Here is an 18,511-nt window from a genome sequence, read left to right on the forward strand (position 1 = left end):
GGATCGTTGGTCGCTGACAGCTCTCCAGCAACCAAACAGCGACGCTGCAGCGATCGACATCGTTGTCGTATCGCTGCAGCGTCGTTTTAGTGTGACGGTACCCTAATGTTGTCATGCTAATCGGGGGAAGCCAGCATTCAATCAGCATGACACCAGTAGTCCACCCTGTTAATAGGAAGAGAAACTGCTGAGGAAGTGTGGACGAAATGCGCGTCGGGGCTGAGGGACGCAGGACAGACCCTTCATCATTAATGTAAGTTGCACAGAACGGAGAGTTTTGTCTATACTTACCCTTGTTCCATGTAGAGTTTTACTACATCTCATTGCTGTATCAGCCCTTATGCTTCTAGCGCTGTTATAGCATAGGCTCATCTAGGACAGGTTTCAATACAGTTCATGTACTTTAAATTAGTCATTTGATATACCCCCACGGTACTCTGCATCTTTAATATTGAATGGGGGTATAGTGGCACAGCCTGGTTAAAATTGTTGTAGTGACACAATATAGTGACATGGATCACATTTTTTTTATTTAATTTTGTTAACAGGCAGTAGCTGAATCTGTTAGCAACTACATGCCTTTTTTTACAGTCCTGATATCCCCCAGATGCTACAGATAGCTGCAAACTTCAGCTTCTACTTTACTATCTTCATTCAGCACTGCAAACGTTGGGGTCTGTCTTTAATAACACCTCTCATCAATAAGTCTCAGTGGACACTTTATGAGAAACACTGCATGTTGTACTGAGTTACACAGTGACCGTACCTTCAAGAATTTTTTCAGAATAAGCGGTCATGTGTCAAGATGAGGAATAACATTAGTTCTAGCCATTATAGGACTCAAACCCCCCATCTGCTATGATGTCTGCCATACAAGAGCATAGAATACAGAGAGGAATTCCTGCTCTTCATCCCTTATTTAGCACACAGTGTGAAGCCTCCATCTTTTCTTTTTTATATTTGAGGTTTGGTATTTGCCTGGGGGGCTCTGCACCCAGACATTTTTTTTGCTGCTCTAATTCTCTTTTTTACTTATTTAGCACACAGATAGAAGCATGGAGAAAATTATATAGCAGTAGTAAGAAGTGTAGTTGTGAATCAAGCTTTGGGCTGAGAAAAAAAAGACTTGTAAGAGCTCAAACATGCGCTAACTTATATTCTTTGAAATCCCCCTTTCATTATACCAGATTGCTTTCTACCTCATTCCTCATTAGATCATGCCTATTGTATCTCCTTAACCCCTTCATGACCCAGCCTATTTTGACTTTAATGACCTGGCGATTTTTTGCAATTCTGACCAGTGTCCCTTTATGAGGTAATAACTCGGGAACGCTTCAACGGATCCTAGCGATTCTGAGACTGTTTTTTCGTGACATATTGAGCTTCATGTTAGTAGTAAATTTAGGTGGATAATTTTTGCGTTTATTTGTGAAAAAAACAGATATTTGGCGAAAATTTAGAAAATTTTGCAATTTTCAAATTTTAACCTCTTTACCCCCAAGGGTGGTTTGCACGTTAATGACCGGGCCAATTTTTACAATTCTGACCACTGTCCCTTTATGAGGTTATAACTCTGGAACGCTTCAACGGATCCTGGTGATTCTGACATTGTTTTCTCGTGACATATTGTACTTCATGATAGTGGTAAAAATTCTTTGATAGTACCTGCGTTTATTTGTGAAAAAAACGGAAATTTGGCGAAAATTATGAAAATTTCGCAATTTTCCAACTTTGAATTTTTATGCAATTAAATCACAGAGATATGTCACACAAAATACTTAATAAGTAACATTTCTCACATGTCTACTTTACATCAGCATTTTTTTGTTAGGGAGTTATAAGGGTTAAAAGTTGACCAGCAATTTCTCATTTTTACAACACCATTTTTTTTTAGGGACCACATCTCATTTGAAGTCATTTTGAGGGGTCTATATGATAGAAAATACCCAAGTGTGACACCATTCTAAAAACTGCACCCCTCATGGTGCTCAAAACCATATTCAAGAAGTTTATTAACCCTTCTGGTGCTTCACATGAATTTTTGGAATGTTTAAATAAAAAACAACATTTAACTTTTTTTCACAAAAAATTTAATTCAGCTCCAATTTGTTTTATTTTCTCAAGGGTAAGAGAAGAAATTGGACCCCAAAAGTTGTTGTACAATTTGTCCTCAGTACGCTGATATCCCATATATGGGGGTAAACCACTGTTTGGGCGCATGGGAGAGCTTGGAAGGGAAGGAGCGCCGTTTGACTTTTCAATGCAAAATTGACAGGAATTGAGATGGGACGCCATGTTGCATTTAGAGAGCCACTGATGTGCCTAAACATTGAAACCCCCCACAAGCGACACCATTTTGGAAAGTAGACCCCCTAAGGACCTTATCTAGATGCGTTTTGAGCGCTTTGACCCACCAAGGGCTTCACAGAAGTTTATAATGCAGAGCCGTAAAAATAAAACAAACATTTTTTCCCAGAAAAATTATTTTTTTAGCCCCCAGTTTTGTATTTTCCCGAGGGTAACATGAGAAATTGGACCCCAAAATTTGTTGCCCAATTTGTCCTGAGTGCGATTATACACAATATGTGGGGGGAACCACTGTTTGGGCGCATGGGAGGGCTCGGAAGGGAAGGAGCGCCATTTGAAATGCAGACTTAGATGGAATGGTCTGCAGGTGTCACATTGCGTTTGCAGAGCCCCTAATGTACCTAAACAGTAGAAACCCCCCACAAGTGACACCATTTTGGAAACTAGACCCCCCAGGGGACTCATCTAGATGTGTTGTGAGAACTTTGAACCCCCAAGTGTTTCACTACAGTTTATAACGCAGAGCCGTGAAAATAAAAAATCTTTTTTTTCCCACAAAAATTATTTTTTAGCCCCCAGTTTTGTATTTTCCCAAGGGTAACAGGAGAAATTGGACCCCAAAAGTTGTTGTCCTATTTGTCCTGAGTACGCTGATACCCCATATGTTGGGGTAAACCCCTGTTTGGGCACACGGGAGAGCTCGGAAGGGAAGGAGCCATGTCGTGTTTGGAGAGCCCCTGATGTGCCTAAACAGTGGAAACCCCCAATTATAACTGAACCCCTAATCCAAACACACCCCTAACCCTAATTCCAATGGTAACCCTAACCACACCTCTAACCCTGACACACCCCTAACCCCAACCTTATTCCCAACTGTAAATGTAATCTAAACCCGAACCCTAACTTTAGCCCCAACCCTAGCCCTAGCCCTAACCCTAGCCCTAACCATAGCCCTAATGGGAAAATGGAAATAAACACATTTTTTTAATTTTTCCCTAACTAAGGGGGTGATGAAGGGGGGGTTTGATTTACCTTTATAGCGAGATTTTTAGCGGATTTTTATGATTGGCAGCCGTCACACACTGAAAGACGCTTTTTATTGCAAAAAATATTTTTTGCGTTACCACATTTTGAGAGCTATAATTTTTCCATATTTTGGTCCACAGAGTCATGTGAGGTCTTGTTTTTTGCGGGACGAGTTGACGTTTTTATTGGTAACATTTTCGGGCACGTGACATTTTTTGATCGCTTTTTATTCCGATTTTTGTGAGGAAGAATGACCAAAAATCAGCTATTCATGAATTTCTTTTGGGGAAGGAGTTTATACCGTTCCGCGTTTGGTAAAATTGATAAAGCAGTTTTATTCTTCGGGTCAGTACAATTACAGCGACACCTCATTTATATAATTTTTTTATGTTTTGGTGCTTTTATACAATAAAAACTATTTTACAGAAAAAATAATTATTTTTGCATCGTTTTATTCTCAGGACTATAACTTTTATTTATTTTTTTGCTGATGATGCTGTATGGCGGCTTGTTTTTTGCGGGACAAGATGACGTTTTCAGCGGTACCATGGTTATTTATATCTGTCTTTTTGATCGCGTGTTATTCCACTTTTTGTTCGGCGGTATGATAATAAAGCGTTGTTTTTTGCCTCGTTTTTTTTTTTTTCTTACGGTGTTTACTGATGGGGTTAACTAGTGGGCCAGTTTTATAGGTCGGGTCGTTACGGACGCGGCGATACTAAATATGTGTACTTTTATTGTTTTGTTTTTTTTATTTAGATGAAGAAATGTATTTATGGGAATAATATTTTTTTTTAATTTTATTTAGGAATATTTTTTTTTATTTTTTTTTACACATTTGGGAAAATTTTTTTTAACTTTTTTATTTTGTCCCGGGGGGGACATCACAGATCGATGATCTGACAGTTTGCACAGCACTCTGTCAGATCACCGATCTGACATGCAGCACTGCAGGCTTCACAGTGCCTGCTCTGAGCAGGCTCTGTGAAGCCACCTCCCTCCCTGCAGGACCCGGATCCGCGGATATCTTGGATCCGGGGCTGGAGCAGGCAGGGAGGGAAGTAAGAGACCCTCGCAGCAACGCGATCAGATCGCGTTGCTGCGGGGGTCTCAGGGAAGCCCGCAGGGAGCCTCCTCCCTGCCAGATGCTTCCCTGTAACGCCGGCACATCGCGATCATCTTTGATCGGGGTGTGTCGGGGGTTAACGTCCCGGGGGCGGTCCGTGACCGCTCCTGGCACATAGTGCCGGATGTCAGCTGCGATAGGCAGCTGACACCCAGCCGCAATCGGCGGCGCTCCCCCAGTGAGCGCTGCCGATCGCATATGACGTACTATCCCGTCGGTGGTCATAGGGGCCCACCCCACCTCAACGGGATAGTACGTCTAATGTCAGAAAGGGGTTAAATTATTTTTCTGTTAAACCAGAGAGTTATGTGACACAAAATAGTTAATAAATAACATTTCCCCACATGTCTACTTTACATTAGCACAATTTTGGAAACAAAATTTTTTTTTGCTAGGAAGTTATAAGGCTGTGTGCACACGATGCAGATTTAGTGCAGAACTGCAGGGTTTTTTTCCCGCGCAGAAACGCTGCAGAACTGCACTGTGATTTACAGTACAATGTAAATCAATGTGGAAAAAAAAAAGCTGTGCACATAGTGCAGAAATATCCGCGCAGAAATGCTGCAGATTCAAAGAAGTGCATGTCACTTCTTTTGAGCAGATCTGCGGCGTTTCTGCACCCCTCCATTAATAGAAATCCGCACTGGTAAAAACTGCAGAAAATCCGCACAAAATCCGCATCAATTCCGCACAAAAAACGCACTAAAACCGCATAAAAACCGCAGCAAATCCGCAGCTGCGGATTCTGCCAGGAGACGCGGATTTTGTGCAGAAAATTCTGCACCTCTTTTTACCCGTGTGCACATAGTTAGGGTTAAAATTTGACCAGCGATTTCTCATTTTTACAACAAAATTTACAAAACCAATTTTTTTAGGGACCACCTCACATTTGAAGTCAGTTTGAGGGGTCTATATGGCTGAAAATACCCAAAAGTGACATCATTCTAAAAACTGCACCCCTCAAGGTGCTCAAAACCACATTCAAGAAGTTTATTAACCCTTCAGGTGTTTCACAGCAGCAGAAGCAACATGGAAGGAAAAAATGAACATTTAACTTTTTAGTCACAAAAATGAACTTTTAGCAACAATGTTTTAATTTTCCCAAGGGTAAAAGGATGAACTGGACCCCAAACGATGTTGTACAATTTGTCCTGAGTACGCCGATACCCCATATGTGGGGGGGAATCACTGTTTGGGCGCATGACAGGGCTCGGAAGGGAAGGAGCGCCATTTGACTTTTTGAATGAAAAATTGGCTCCAATATTTAGCGGACACCATGTTGCGTTTGGAAAGCCCCTGTGTGCCTAGAGACAAGTGACCCTATTTTGGAAACTAGACCCCCCAAGGAACTTATCTAGATGCCTAGTGAGCACTTTCAACCCCCAGGTGCTTCACAAATTGATCCGTAAAAATGAAAAAGTACTTTTTTTCACAAAAAAATTATTTTAGCCTCAATTTTTTTGTTTTCACATGGGTAACAAGATAAAATGTATCCTAAAATTTGTTGGGCAATTTCTCCTGAGTACACCAATACCTCATATGTGGGGGTAAACCACTGTTTGGGCACACGGCAATGCTCGGAAGGGAAGGAGCGCCATTTGACTTTTTGAATGAAAAATTAGCTCCAATCGTTAGCGGACACCATGTCGTGTTTGGAGAGCCCATGTGTGCCTAAACATTGGACCTTCCCCACATGTGACCCCATTTTGGAAACTAAACCCCCCCAAGGAACTCATCTAGATGTGTGATGAGCACTTCGAACCCCCAAGTGCTTCACAGAAGTTTATAACGCAGAGCCATGAAAATAAAAAATCATTTTTCTTTCCACAAAAATTAATTTTTAGCCCACAACTTTTTATTTTCACAAGGGCAACAGGAGAAATTGGACCACAAAAGTTGTTGTCCAGTTTGTCCTGAGTACGCTTATACCCCATATGTGGGGGTAAACCACTGTTTGGGAGCATGGCAGAGCTCGGAAGGGAAGTAGTGATGTTTTTAACCCCTTAAGCCCCGGGGGTGGTTTGCACGTTAATGACCGGGCCAATTTTTACAATTCTGACCACTGTCCCTTTATGAGGTTATAACTCTGGAACGCTTCAACGGATCTTGGCGATTCTGACATTGTTTTCTCGTGACATATTGTACTTCATGATAGTGCTAAAATTTCTTTGATATTACCTGCGTTTATTTGTGAAAAAAATGGAAATTTGGCGAAAATTTAGAAAATTTCGCAATTTTCGAACTTTGAATTTTTATGCCCTTAAATCACAGAGATATGTCACGCAAAAAACTTAATAATTAACATTTCCCACATGTCTACTTTACATCAGCACAATTTTGGAAACAATTTTTTTTTTTGTTAGGGAGTTATAAGGGTTAAAAGTTGACCAGCAATTTCTCATTTTTACAACAAAATTTACAAAACCATTTTTTTTAGGGACCACCTCACATTTGAAGTCACATTTAGGGGTCTATATAGCAAAAAATACCCAAAAGTGACACCATTCTAAAAACTGCACCCCTCAAGCTGATCAAAACCACATTCAAGAAGTTTATTAACCCTTCTGGTGCTTCATGAGAGCTAAAGCAATGTTGAAAGAAAAAATGAAAATGTAACTTTTTAGTCATGAAAACGATCTTTTAGCAACAATTTTTTTATTTTCCCAAAGGTAAGAGGAGAAATTAGACTGCAAAAGTTGTTGTCCAATTTGTCCTGAGTACGCTGATACCCCATATGTGGAGGGAACCACTGTTTGGGCGCATGGCAGAGCTCAGAAGGGAAGGAGCGCCATTTGACTTTTTCAAGCTAAAATTAGTTGGAATTGAGATCGGACGCCACGTCGCGTTTGGTGAGCCCCTGATGTGCCTAAACAGTGGAAACCCCCCACAAGTGACCCCATTTTGGAAACTAGACCCCCTAAGGAACTTATCTAGATGTGTGGTGAGCACTTTTATCCCCCAAGTGCTTCACAGAAGTTTATACCGCCCGTGCGTAAAAATAAAAAAACGTATTTTTTCCACAAACATGATCGTTTAGTCCCCAATTTTTTATTTTCGCAAGGGTAACTGAAGAAATTGGACCATAAAAGTTGTAGTCCAATTTGTCCTGAGTAAGACAATACCCCATATGTGGGGGGGAACCACTGTTTGGGCGCATGGCAGGGCTCAGAAGGGAAGGAGCGCCATAAGACTTTTTCAAGCTAAAATTAGCTGGAATTGAGATCGGACGCCACGTCGCGTTTGGTGAGCCCCTGATGTGCCTAAACAGTGGAAACCCCCCACAAGTGACCCCATTTTGGAAACTAGACCCCCTAAGGAACTTATCTAGATGTGTGGTGAGCACTTTTATCCCCCAAGTGCTTCACAGAAGTTTATACCGCCCGTGCGTAAAAATAAAAAAACGTATTTTTTCCACAAACATGATCGTTTAGTCCCCAATTTTTTATTTTCACAAGGGTAACTGAAGAAATTGGACCATAAAAGTTGTAGTCCAATTTGTCCTGAGTAAGACAATACCCCATATGTGGGGGGAACCACTGTTTGGGCGCATGGCAGGGCTCAGAAGGGAAGGAGCGCCATAAGACTTTTTCAAGCTAAAATTAGCTGGAATTGAGATCGGACGCCACGTCGCATTTGGTGAGCCCCTGATGTGCCTAAACAGTGGAAACCCCCAACAAGTGACCCCATTTTGGAAACTAGACCCCCTAAGGAACTTATCTAGATGTGTGGTGAGCACTTTTATCCCCCAAGTGCTTCACAGAAGTTTATACCGCCCGTGCGTAAAAATAAAAAAACGTATTTTTTCCACAAACATGATAGTTTAGTCCCCAATTTTTTATTTTCGCAAGGGTAACTGAAGAAATTGGACCATAAAAGTTGTAGTCCAATTTGTCCTGAGTAAGACAATACCCCATATGTGGGGGGGAACCACTGTTTGGGCACATGGCAGGGCTCAGAAGGGAAGGAGCGCCATAAGACTTTTTCAAGCTAAAATTAGCTGGAATTGAGATCGGACGCCACGTCGCGTTTGGTGAGCCCCTGATGTGCCTAAACAGTGGAAACCCCCCACAAGTGACCCCATTTTGGAAACTAGACCCCCTAAGGAACTTATCTAGATGTGTGGTGAGCACTTTTATCCCCCAAGTGCTTCACAGAAGTTTATACCGCCCGTGCGTAAAAATAAAAAAACGTATTTTTTCCACAAACATGATCGTTTAGTCCCCAATTTTTTATTTTCACAAGGGTAACTGAAGAAATTGGACCATAAAAGTTGTAGTCCAATTTGTCCTGAGTAAGACAATACCCCATATGTGGGGGGAACCACTGTTTGGGCGCATGGCAGGGCTCAGAAGGGAAGGAGCGCCATAAGACTTTTTCAAGCTAAAATTAGCTGGAATTGAGATCGGACGCCACGTCGCATTTGGTGAGCCCCTGATGTGCCTAAACAGTGGAAACCCCCAACAAGTGACCCCATTTTGGAAACTAGACCCCCTAAGGAACTTATCTAGATGTGTGGTGAGCACTTTTATCCCCCAAGTGCTTCACAGAAGTTTATACCGCCCGTGCGTAAAAATAAAAAAACGTATTTTTTCCACAAACATGATAGTTTAGTCCCCAATTTTTTATTTTCACAAGGGTAACTGAAGAAATTGGACCATAAAAGTTGTAGTCCAATTTGTCCTGAGTAAGACAATACCCCATATGTGGGGGGGAACCACTGTTTGGGCGCATGGCAGGGCTCAGAAGGGAAGGAGCGCCATAAGACTTTTTCAAGCTAAAATTAGCTGGAATTGAGATCGGACGCCACGTCGCGTTTGGTGAGCCCCTGATGTGCCTAAACAGTGGAAACCCCCCACAAGTGACCCCATTTTGGAAACTAGACCCCCTAAGGAACTTATCTAGATGTGTGGTGAGCACTTTTATCCCTCAAGTGCTTCACAGAAGTTTATACCGCCCGTGCGTAAAAATAAAAAAACATATTTTTTCCACAAACATGATCGTTTAGTCCCCAATTTTTTATTTTCACAAGGGTAACTGAAGAAATTGGACCATAAAAGTTATAGTCCAATTTGTCCAGAGTAAGACAATACCCCATATGTGGGGGGGGAACCACTGTTTGGGCGCATGGCAGGGCTCAGAAGGGAAGGAGCGCCATAAGACTTTTTCAAGCTAAAATTAGCTGGAATTGAGATCGGACGCCACGTCGCGTTTGGTGAGCCCCTGATGTGCCTAAACAGTGGAAACCCCCAACAAGTGACCCCATTTTGGAAACTAGACCCCCTAAGGAACTTAACTAGATGTGTGGTGAGCACTTTTATCCCCCAAGTGCTTCACAGAAGTTTATACCGCCCGGGCATGAAAATAAAAAATCCTATTTTTTGCCCACAAAAATGATCTTTTAGTCCCCAATTTTTTAATTTCCCATGGGTAACAGGAGAAATTGGACCACAAAAGTTGTTGTCCAATTTGTCCTGAGTAGGCTGGTACCCCATATGTGGGAGAAAACTACTGTTTGGGCACACATCAGGGCTCGGAAGGGAAGTAGTGACGTTTTGGAATGCAGGCTTTGATGGAATCGTCTGCGGCCGTCACGTTCCGTTTGACGAGCCCCTGATGTGCCTAAACAGTGGAAACCCCCCACAAGTGACCCCAATTTGGAAACTAGACCCCCTAAGGAACTTGACTAGATGTGTGGTGACAACTTTGAACCCCCAAGTGTTTCACTAAAGTTTATAACGCCCGGGCGTGAAAATAAAAAATCCTATTTTTTGCCCACAAAAATGATCTTTTAGTCCCCAATTTTTTAATTTCCCATGGGTAACAGGAGAAATTGGACCACAAAAGTTGTTGTCCAATTTGTCCTGAGTAGGCTGGTACCCCATATGTGGGAGAAAACTACTGTTTGGGCACACGTCAGGGCTCGGAAGGGAAGTAGTGACGTTTTGGAATGCAGGCTTTGATGGAATCATCTGCGGCCGTCACGTTCCGTTTGACGAGCCCCTGATGTGCCTAAACAGTGGAAACCCCCCACAAGTGACCCCAATTTGGAAACTAGACCCCCTAAGGAACTTGTCTAGATGTGTGGTGACAACTTTGAACCCCCAAGTGTTTCACTAAAGTTTATAACGCCCGGGCGTGAAAATAAAAAATCCTATTTTTTGCCCACAAAAATGATCTTTTAGTCCCCAATTTTTTAATTTCCCAAGGGTAACAGGAGAAATTGGACCACAAAAGTTGTTGTCCAATTTGTCCTGAGTAGGCTGGTACCCCATATGTGGGAGAAAACTACTGTTTGGGCACACGTCAGGGCTCGGAAGGGAAGTAGTGACGTTTTGGAATGCAGGCTTTGATGGAATCGTCTGCGGCCGTCACGTTCCGTTTGACGAGCCCCTGATGTGCCTAAACAGTGGAAACCCCCCACAAGTGACCCCAATTTGGAAACTAGACCCCCTAAGGAACTTGACTAGATGTGTGGTGACAACTTTGAACCCCCAAGTGTTTCACTAAAGTTTATAACGCCCGGGCGTGAAAATAAAAAATCCTATTTTTTGCCCACAAAAATGATCTTTTAGTCCCCAATTTTTTAATTTCCCATGGGTAACAGGAGAAATTGGACCACAAAAGTTGTTGTCCAATTTGTCCTGAGTAGGCTGGTACCCCATATGTGGGAGAAAACTACTGTTTGGGCACACGTCAGGGCTCGGAAGGGAAGTAGTGACGTTTTGGAATGCAGGCTTTGATGGAATCATCTGCGGCCGTCACGTTCCGTTTGACGAGCCCCTGATGTGCCTAAACAGTGGAAACCCCCCACAAGTGACCCCAATTTGGAAACTAGACCCCCTAAGGAACTTGTCTAGATGTGTGGTGACAACTTTGAACCCCCAAGTGTTTCACTAAAGTTTATAACGCCCGGGCGTGAAAATAAAAAATCCTATTTTTTGCCCACAAAAATGATCTTTTAGTCCCCAATTTTTTAATTTCCCAAGGGTAACAGGAGAAATTGGACCACAAAAGTTGTTGTCCAATTTGCCCTGAGTACGCTGGTACCCCACATGTGGGAAAAAACTGTTTGGGCACACGTTGGGGCTCGAAAGGGAAGTACTGACGTTTTTGAATGCAGACTTTGATGGAATCGTCTGCGGGCGTCATGTTCCGTTTGCAGAGCCCCTGATGTGCCTAAACAGGAAAAAAACCCACAAGTGACAACATTTTGGAAAGTAGACCCCCAGAGAACCTACGTAGATGTGCCAACTTTGGAATTATTCTATTTCCTGGAAAGTAAATTAGTAGTGCATGGAGGTGTGGTACAATTTAAAGCAATCCTTCATACACAGGCCAGGTTTGTCGGGGCAGGTGTCGCATTGATAGATGGTGTCCCTTCGAATTCCTCTTTTGTAGCACACTCGGCACCTTTTTTGCGGCTTACCTTTTTTTTCAGTTGGCGGGACCACCCCAGGAAAATGCTGGCCTGGTACGATACGTGCACCTTCAGTTCCAGAAGTACTGGGGCCCGCTCCTTCCCTCGTGCCAAACATCAGGGCCTTAACCACTACCTCTTGGAAATGAAGGTACGACGTATCGGTGTTGCGTGCACATCGTGACAGCAGGAAAGCGTTGAGCATTGCCATTTGTACGATGTGCACGGACAGCTTTTTGTACCACACCCTGGCCTTTCTCAAAGCACTGTACGGTTGGAGGAGTTGATCGGAGAGATCAACGCCCCCCATGTTTTTGTTGTACCCAAGTACACAGTCCGGTTTCAAGACCTGTGCAGAGGTACCCCGAACAGTGCTGAGGGCGCTGCCATCACCGTGTATGGTGGTCAACAGAAGGACATCCCTTTTGTCCTTGTACTTGACAACCAGCAGGTGGTCGCTACATTGGGCTTTGCTCTCACCTTTTCTGAGAATCTGCCCAAGTAGCGTCTTTGGGAGGCCTCTCTGATTTTTGCGGACAGTACCGCAGGCTACGGTACCTCGCGCAAAGAGAGATTTGTAGAGTGGGATGCTGGAATAAAAGTTATCGGTATAGAGGTGATAACCTTTATCCAGCAGTGGGTGCACCAAATCCCACACTATTTTCCCACTCACTCCCAGGACAGGGGGACACTCAGGCGGTTCAATCCTGCTGTCCTTCCCCTCGTAGACTCTAAAGCTGTGGGTGTACCCTGAGGTACTCTCACACAGCTTGTAGAGTTTGATTCCGTACCTGGCCCTCTTGCTGGGCAGGTATTGACGGAATCCGAGCCGCCCCTTAAAATGAATTAAGGACTCATCCACGCAGATGTCCCTTTGAGGCACGTACACTTCTGCAAACTTTTTGTTGAAGTGTTCGATGACCGGCCGAACTTTGAACAGACGGTCAAAGTTGGGGTCATCTCGTGCGGGACACCGTGCATTATCGGAATAATGCAGGAATTTATGGATGGCCTCAAAACGCGTCCGGGTCATGACCATTCTGAATACTGGAGTGTTATATAAAATATCCACACTCCAATATTGCCGAAGTTCAGGCTTTTTCAGAATCCCCATATGGAGGACCAGGCCCCAAAACTGCATCATTTCAACTGCGTCTACAGGAGACCAGTTAGAATATGATGAACCCGAGTTTTGGGCCAAAAATTGCCGAGCATACAGATTAGTTTGCTCCACCATGAGGTTAACGAAAGCCTCAGAGAAAAAGACTTTGAAAAAGTCTAGTTCTGTGAGGCCGGTGGTGTCAAACTTGATTCCTGATTCTGCCACAAAATCAGGAATCAGTGGCTCGTAATTTTCGGGGGGCCTGGTCCATATGGGATCCGCAGTGGGGTGTGCTGGTTCGTCTTCAGCAATGGTGGGCCTAGCCTCATCTTCTGTCCTGCGGCGTCTGCGTGGCGGTTCCGCAGGGCCGGAGGAGGAAGATGAGGAGTGGGAAGAGGATGAGGAAGAATCAGAAAAATAAAGAAAAGTGGGATCCTCTCCCTCGCTATCAGTGTCGGAGGCAAGGAAAGCATATGCCTCCTCCACTGAATAGCGCCGTTGGGACGAACGGGACGAGCGGGACATTTTATTTGTAAGTGTGGTGCTTGAGTGTACTTTATTGGTAACTGTGTAAGTGTTGGGGGATAGTGCTTGGTGCAAACTACTCTGAAAACAAAAAGCTAAAGGAAAAAAAATACCTGTGAAAGAAAAGTATAAAACAGCAAGCCCTAGCTCTGATAAGTGAACCGCGTCAGTTACCAAAGTTTGGCGGCTGCTGGGTGTGTGAACGGGGATGTGAAAAAAAACCCGCAGGCACGAGAGCTCTGATAAATGAACCGCGTCACTTACCAAAGTTCAGCGGCTGCTGGGTGCGTGCACAGGGATGTGAGAAAAAAAAAAAAAAGGAAAGCACGGGTTAGACGCGGCGGGGTGAGCGCACGGAGATGTGGGGGAAAAAAAGGAAAGCACGGGTTAGACGCGGTGGGGTGAGCGCACGGAGATGTGGGAGAAAAAAAAAAAGGAAAGCACGGGTTAGACGCGGTGGGGTGAGCGCACGGAGATGTGGGAGAAAAAAAAAAGAAAAAAGGAAAGCACGGGTTAGACGCGGTGGGGTGAGCGCACGGAGATGTGGGAGAAAAAAAAAAGAAAAAAGGAAAGCACGGGTTAGACGCGGTGGGGTGAGCGCACGGAGATGTGGTTGAAAAAAAAAAAAAAAAAAAAGGAAAGCACGGGTTAGACGCGGTGGGGTGAGCGCACGGAGATGTGGGAGAAAAAAAAAGAAAAAAGGAAAGCACGGGTTAGACGCGGCGGGGTGAGCGCACGGAGATGTGGGGAAAAAAAAAAGGAAAGCACGGGTTAGATGCGCGCGGGGTGAGCGCACGGAGATGTGGGAGAGAAAAAAAAAAGGAAAACGGCAGGCACAAGCTCTGATAAGTGAACTGCGTCACTTATCAAAGTTTGGTGGCTGCGGGATGGGTGTACGGAATTGGGCAAAGGGGGCTGCTGAAAAAAAAGCGAGCACGAGTGTTGATCGGTGAACTGCGTCACCAATCAACGCTCGGCGGCTGCTAAACGTGCGCACGGAGGCAGCGCAAAGAGGGACGGAGGGGGTAAAGAAGAGGGGGAAGGGGGGGAAGAGGGGAAGAGGGGGAAGAGGGGGAAGAGGGGGAAGAGGGGGAAGAGGGGGAAGAGGGGGAGGGGTGGGTGGAAGGGGGGATGGGTGGGTGAAATGAGACTGGGTAGGGGCTGTTAGCACTTACCTTTTGTAGTCTCTCTTCTTTCTTTGGTTTTCTTTCTTTGGTTTTCTTTCTTTGGTTTTCTTTCTTCCGCTTTTTTGTATCGCAGGGGATTGTGGTGTTACAGGCTTCTGTAGCACCACAAGGCCCAGCAAGACAAGATCTGGCTGTGTGACCGCTCAGCAGGAGTCCCTCAGCTAGAGTGAGGACCCCTGCAGAGCGGTCACACAGGTCACCTGCAGGTGACAGACAGGTCACAGAGCGGTCACACCGCTGCTGTGAGCTGTCATTGGTGGGATCGAATGATAACATCGATCCCACCAATCCCTGCAGGGCTTGGTGACCATGGCAACTGCCTAGGATCCCTCCGATCTTAGGCAGGTCACTGCCAGGTCACCAGCAGGGCACACAGCGGTCACAACGTGACCGCCGCTGTGCCCTGTGATTGGCGCGATCGTTGATCGCGCCAATCAGCTCCTGCAGGCCCTGCTGGGCCTGCACTAGTCACTGGCCTGTGATCGGTGCCATGGCAGCACCGATCCAGGCCGCTACAGCAGGGGGCAGAGGGTATGGGTGCAGGGGACAGCCGGCACGGGGCAGGGAAAAGCCGGGCAGGGAAAAGCCGGGCAGGGAACAGCTGGGCACAGCGCGGTAACACCGCCGCTGTGCCCGGTGATTGGCGCGATCGTCGTTCGCATCGATCGCGCCAATCAGCCTCTGCAGGCCCTGCTGGGCCTGCACTAGGCTCTGGCCTACGATCGGTGCTATTGCAGCACCGATCCAGGCCAGTACAGCAGGGCACAGCGGCGCTGTGCCCTGCGATTGGCGCGATCGATACGATCGGCGATCGCGCCAATCCGGGGGGGTTTTGCCGGTGCCTGGCGTTGCCAGGCAGCGGCCCTAGGATCGAGTACATCGGTACTCGATCCTAGCCTGCGACCTCATTGTTTCAGCCGCTCCGATTGGCTGAAACAATGAGGAACGCTGTGATTGGCTGTTCAGAATTGAACAGCCAATCACAGCGATCCAGAGGCCTGGGGGGCGAAGCCATGCCCGGGGATGTCGGCGCCATCTTCCTCCAGGTAAGATGGCGCCGGAAATTTAATGCGATCACCGCGACTTAAGTCGCGATGTCGCATTAAACACTATGACGTACTATCCCGTCACTGGGAATTAAGTCCCAGGTCACCTGGACGGGATAGTACGTCATATGGGATAAAGGGGTTAAATGCAGATTTTGATGGAATGGTCTGCGGGCATCATGTTACGTTTGCAGAGCCCCTGATGTGCCTAAACAGTAGAAACCACCCACAAGTGACCCCATTTTGGAAACTAGACCCCCCCAAGGAACTTATCTAGATGTGTGGTGAGCACTTTGAACCCCAAGTGCTTCACAAAAGTTTATAACACAGAGCCGAGAAAAAAAAAATCTTTTCCTCAAAAATGATTTTTTTAGTCCGCAATTTTTTATTTTCACAAGGGTAACAGGAGAAACTGAACCTCCATAGTTGTAGTCCAGTTTGTCCTGAGTACGCTGATGCCCAATATGTTGGGGTAAACCACTGTTTGGGCATACGTCGGGGCTCGGAAAGGAAATAGTGACGTTTTGAAATGCAGACTTTGATGGAATGGTCTGCGGGTGTCACGTTGCGTTTGCAGAGCCCTTGATGTACCTAAACAGTAGAAACCCACCACAAGTGACCCCATTTTGGAAACTAGATCCCCCCATGGAACTTATCTAGATATGTGGTGAGCACTTTGAACCCCCAAGTGCTTCATAGAATTTTATAACACAGAGCCGTGAAAATAAAAAATCATTTTTTCCTCACAATAATTTTTTAGCCCTCATTTTTTAATTTTTCCAAGGGTAACAGGAGAAATTAGACCCCCAAAATTGTTGTACAATTCTGCCTGAGTACGCTTATGCCCATATGTTTGGGTAAACCACTGTTTGGGCACACGTCGGGGCTCGGAAGAGAGGGAGCACCATTTGACTTTTTGAATGCAAGATTGGCTGGAATCAACGGTGGCGCCATGTCGTGATTGGAGACCCCCTGATGTGCCTAAACAGTGGAAACCCCTCAATTCTACCTCCAAAACACCCCTAACCCTAATCACAACTCTAACCTTAACCATAATCACAACCCTAACCCCAACACACCCCTAACCACAACCCTAACCTCAACACACCCCTAACCCTAATCTTAACCCTAACTCCAACACTAACCCTAATTCCAACCCTAACTCTAGTTCCAGCCCTAACCCTAAGGCTATGTGCCCACATTGCGGATTCGTGTGGGGATATTTCCGCACCGTTTTTGAAAAATCCACAGGTAAAATGCATTGCATTTTACTTGCGGATTTACTGTGGATTTCCAGTGTTTTTTGTGCGGATTTCACCTGCGGATTCCTATTGCGGAAAATAGAACGCAGCGTTTCCGCACAGTATTTTCCACACCATGGGCACAGCGGATTTGGTTTTACATAGGTTTACATGGTACTGTAAACGTGATGGAAAACTGCCACGAATCCGCAGCGGCCAATCCGCTGTGGATCCACAGCCAAATTCGCACCGTGTGCACATAGCCTAATTCTAACCCTAATTGCAACCCTAACCCTAATTCTAACCCTAATTGCAACCCTAGCCATAACCCTAGTTATAACCCTAACCCTAGTGGAAAAATAAAAATAAAAATATATTTTATTTATTTCATTATTTTCCCTACCTATGAGGGTGATAAGGGGGGGCTTTATTTACTATTTTTTTTATTTTGATCAATGTGATATACAGTTATATGAAAAAGTTTGGGCACCTCTATTAATCTTAAGCTTAATGTTTTATAAAAATTGTTTTTTTAGCGTCATGGGCATCTCATTGGCATCTCTAATGCTGGACGCACAAGTGAAACCTAGTTGCCATGTCTGACCAGATTCAACACTGGACTAGGGCAGCATAAATTTCTTTGCTCATCTTTAGACATGTGAAGATTAGTTACAGGTCCCCTATAATTATTGTCTTGGCTGCTTTATTTTCTACCTCATTTCACCTCTGCCTGCCAACACATCCTTAGCACACCCAAGTAAGCAAATGTCCAGACAAGAAAAAGAAAAAAAGTAAGCGGCACAGCTCGACTTTGCAGAGATTATAAACTCAATGTGGAGAGTTTCCCAACAAAAGGTAGCCCGATCAGGTGAAAGGCGGTGCTTGCGTGAAACAAAGTGTCCATGTAAATAAAAAAATAGAAAAAACGCAATAGCACTCACCAATCAGTGGCAATTCAAACGTCCTTTATTAGAACATGCAGCAAATCATCTTCACGGTTCAAGGGAGGGAGTGAAAGTAGGAGTGCGACAGGCAAGACGACGACGATCGTTTCGCGCTAATACCAAGCGCTTCCAGACCCGTGGAAGCGCTTGGTATTAGCGCAAAACGATCGTCGTCATCTTGCCTGTCGCACTCCTACTTTCACTCCCTCCCTTGGACCGTGAAGATGATTTGCTGCATGTTCTAATAAAGGACGTTTGAATTGCCACTGATTGGTGAGTGCTATTGCGTTTTTTCTATTTTTTTATTTACACCCAAGTAAGCTTTATAGGAAGCCATTCAAACTACCAATATACAGTTATATGAAAAAGTTTGGGCACCCCTATTAATCTTAAGCTTAATGTTTTATAAAAATAGGTATTTTTGCAACAGCTATTTCAGTTTCATATATCTAATAACTGTTGGACACAGTAATGTTTCTGCCTTGAAATGAGGTTTATTGTACTAACAGAAAATATGCAATCTGCATTCAAACAAAATTTGACAGGTGCATAAGTATGGGCACCCTCATCATTTTCTTGTTTTAAATACT

General features: G+C 44.7%; 1 protein-coding gene across 6 annotated transcripts in view; it reads right to left on the bottom strand.

Moving 5' to 3' along the window:
• Positions 1-18,511, bottom strand: part of EPS15L1 (epidermal growth factor receptor pathway substrate 15 like 1) — a 393,851-nt gene that overhangs the window by 273,525 nt on the left and 101,815 nt on the right. The window lies entirely within an intron of this gene.

The sequence above is a fragment of the Ranitomeya imitator genome, chromosome 1, assembly GCF_032444005.1.
Source record: "Ranitomeya imitator isolate aRanImi1 chromosome 1, aRanImi1.pri, whole genome shotgun sequence".
In the NCBI taxonomy this organism is placed as follows: Eukaryota; Metazoa; Chordata; class Amphibia; order Anura; family Dendrobatidae; genus Ranitomeya; species Ranitomeya imitator.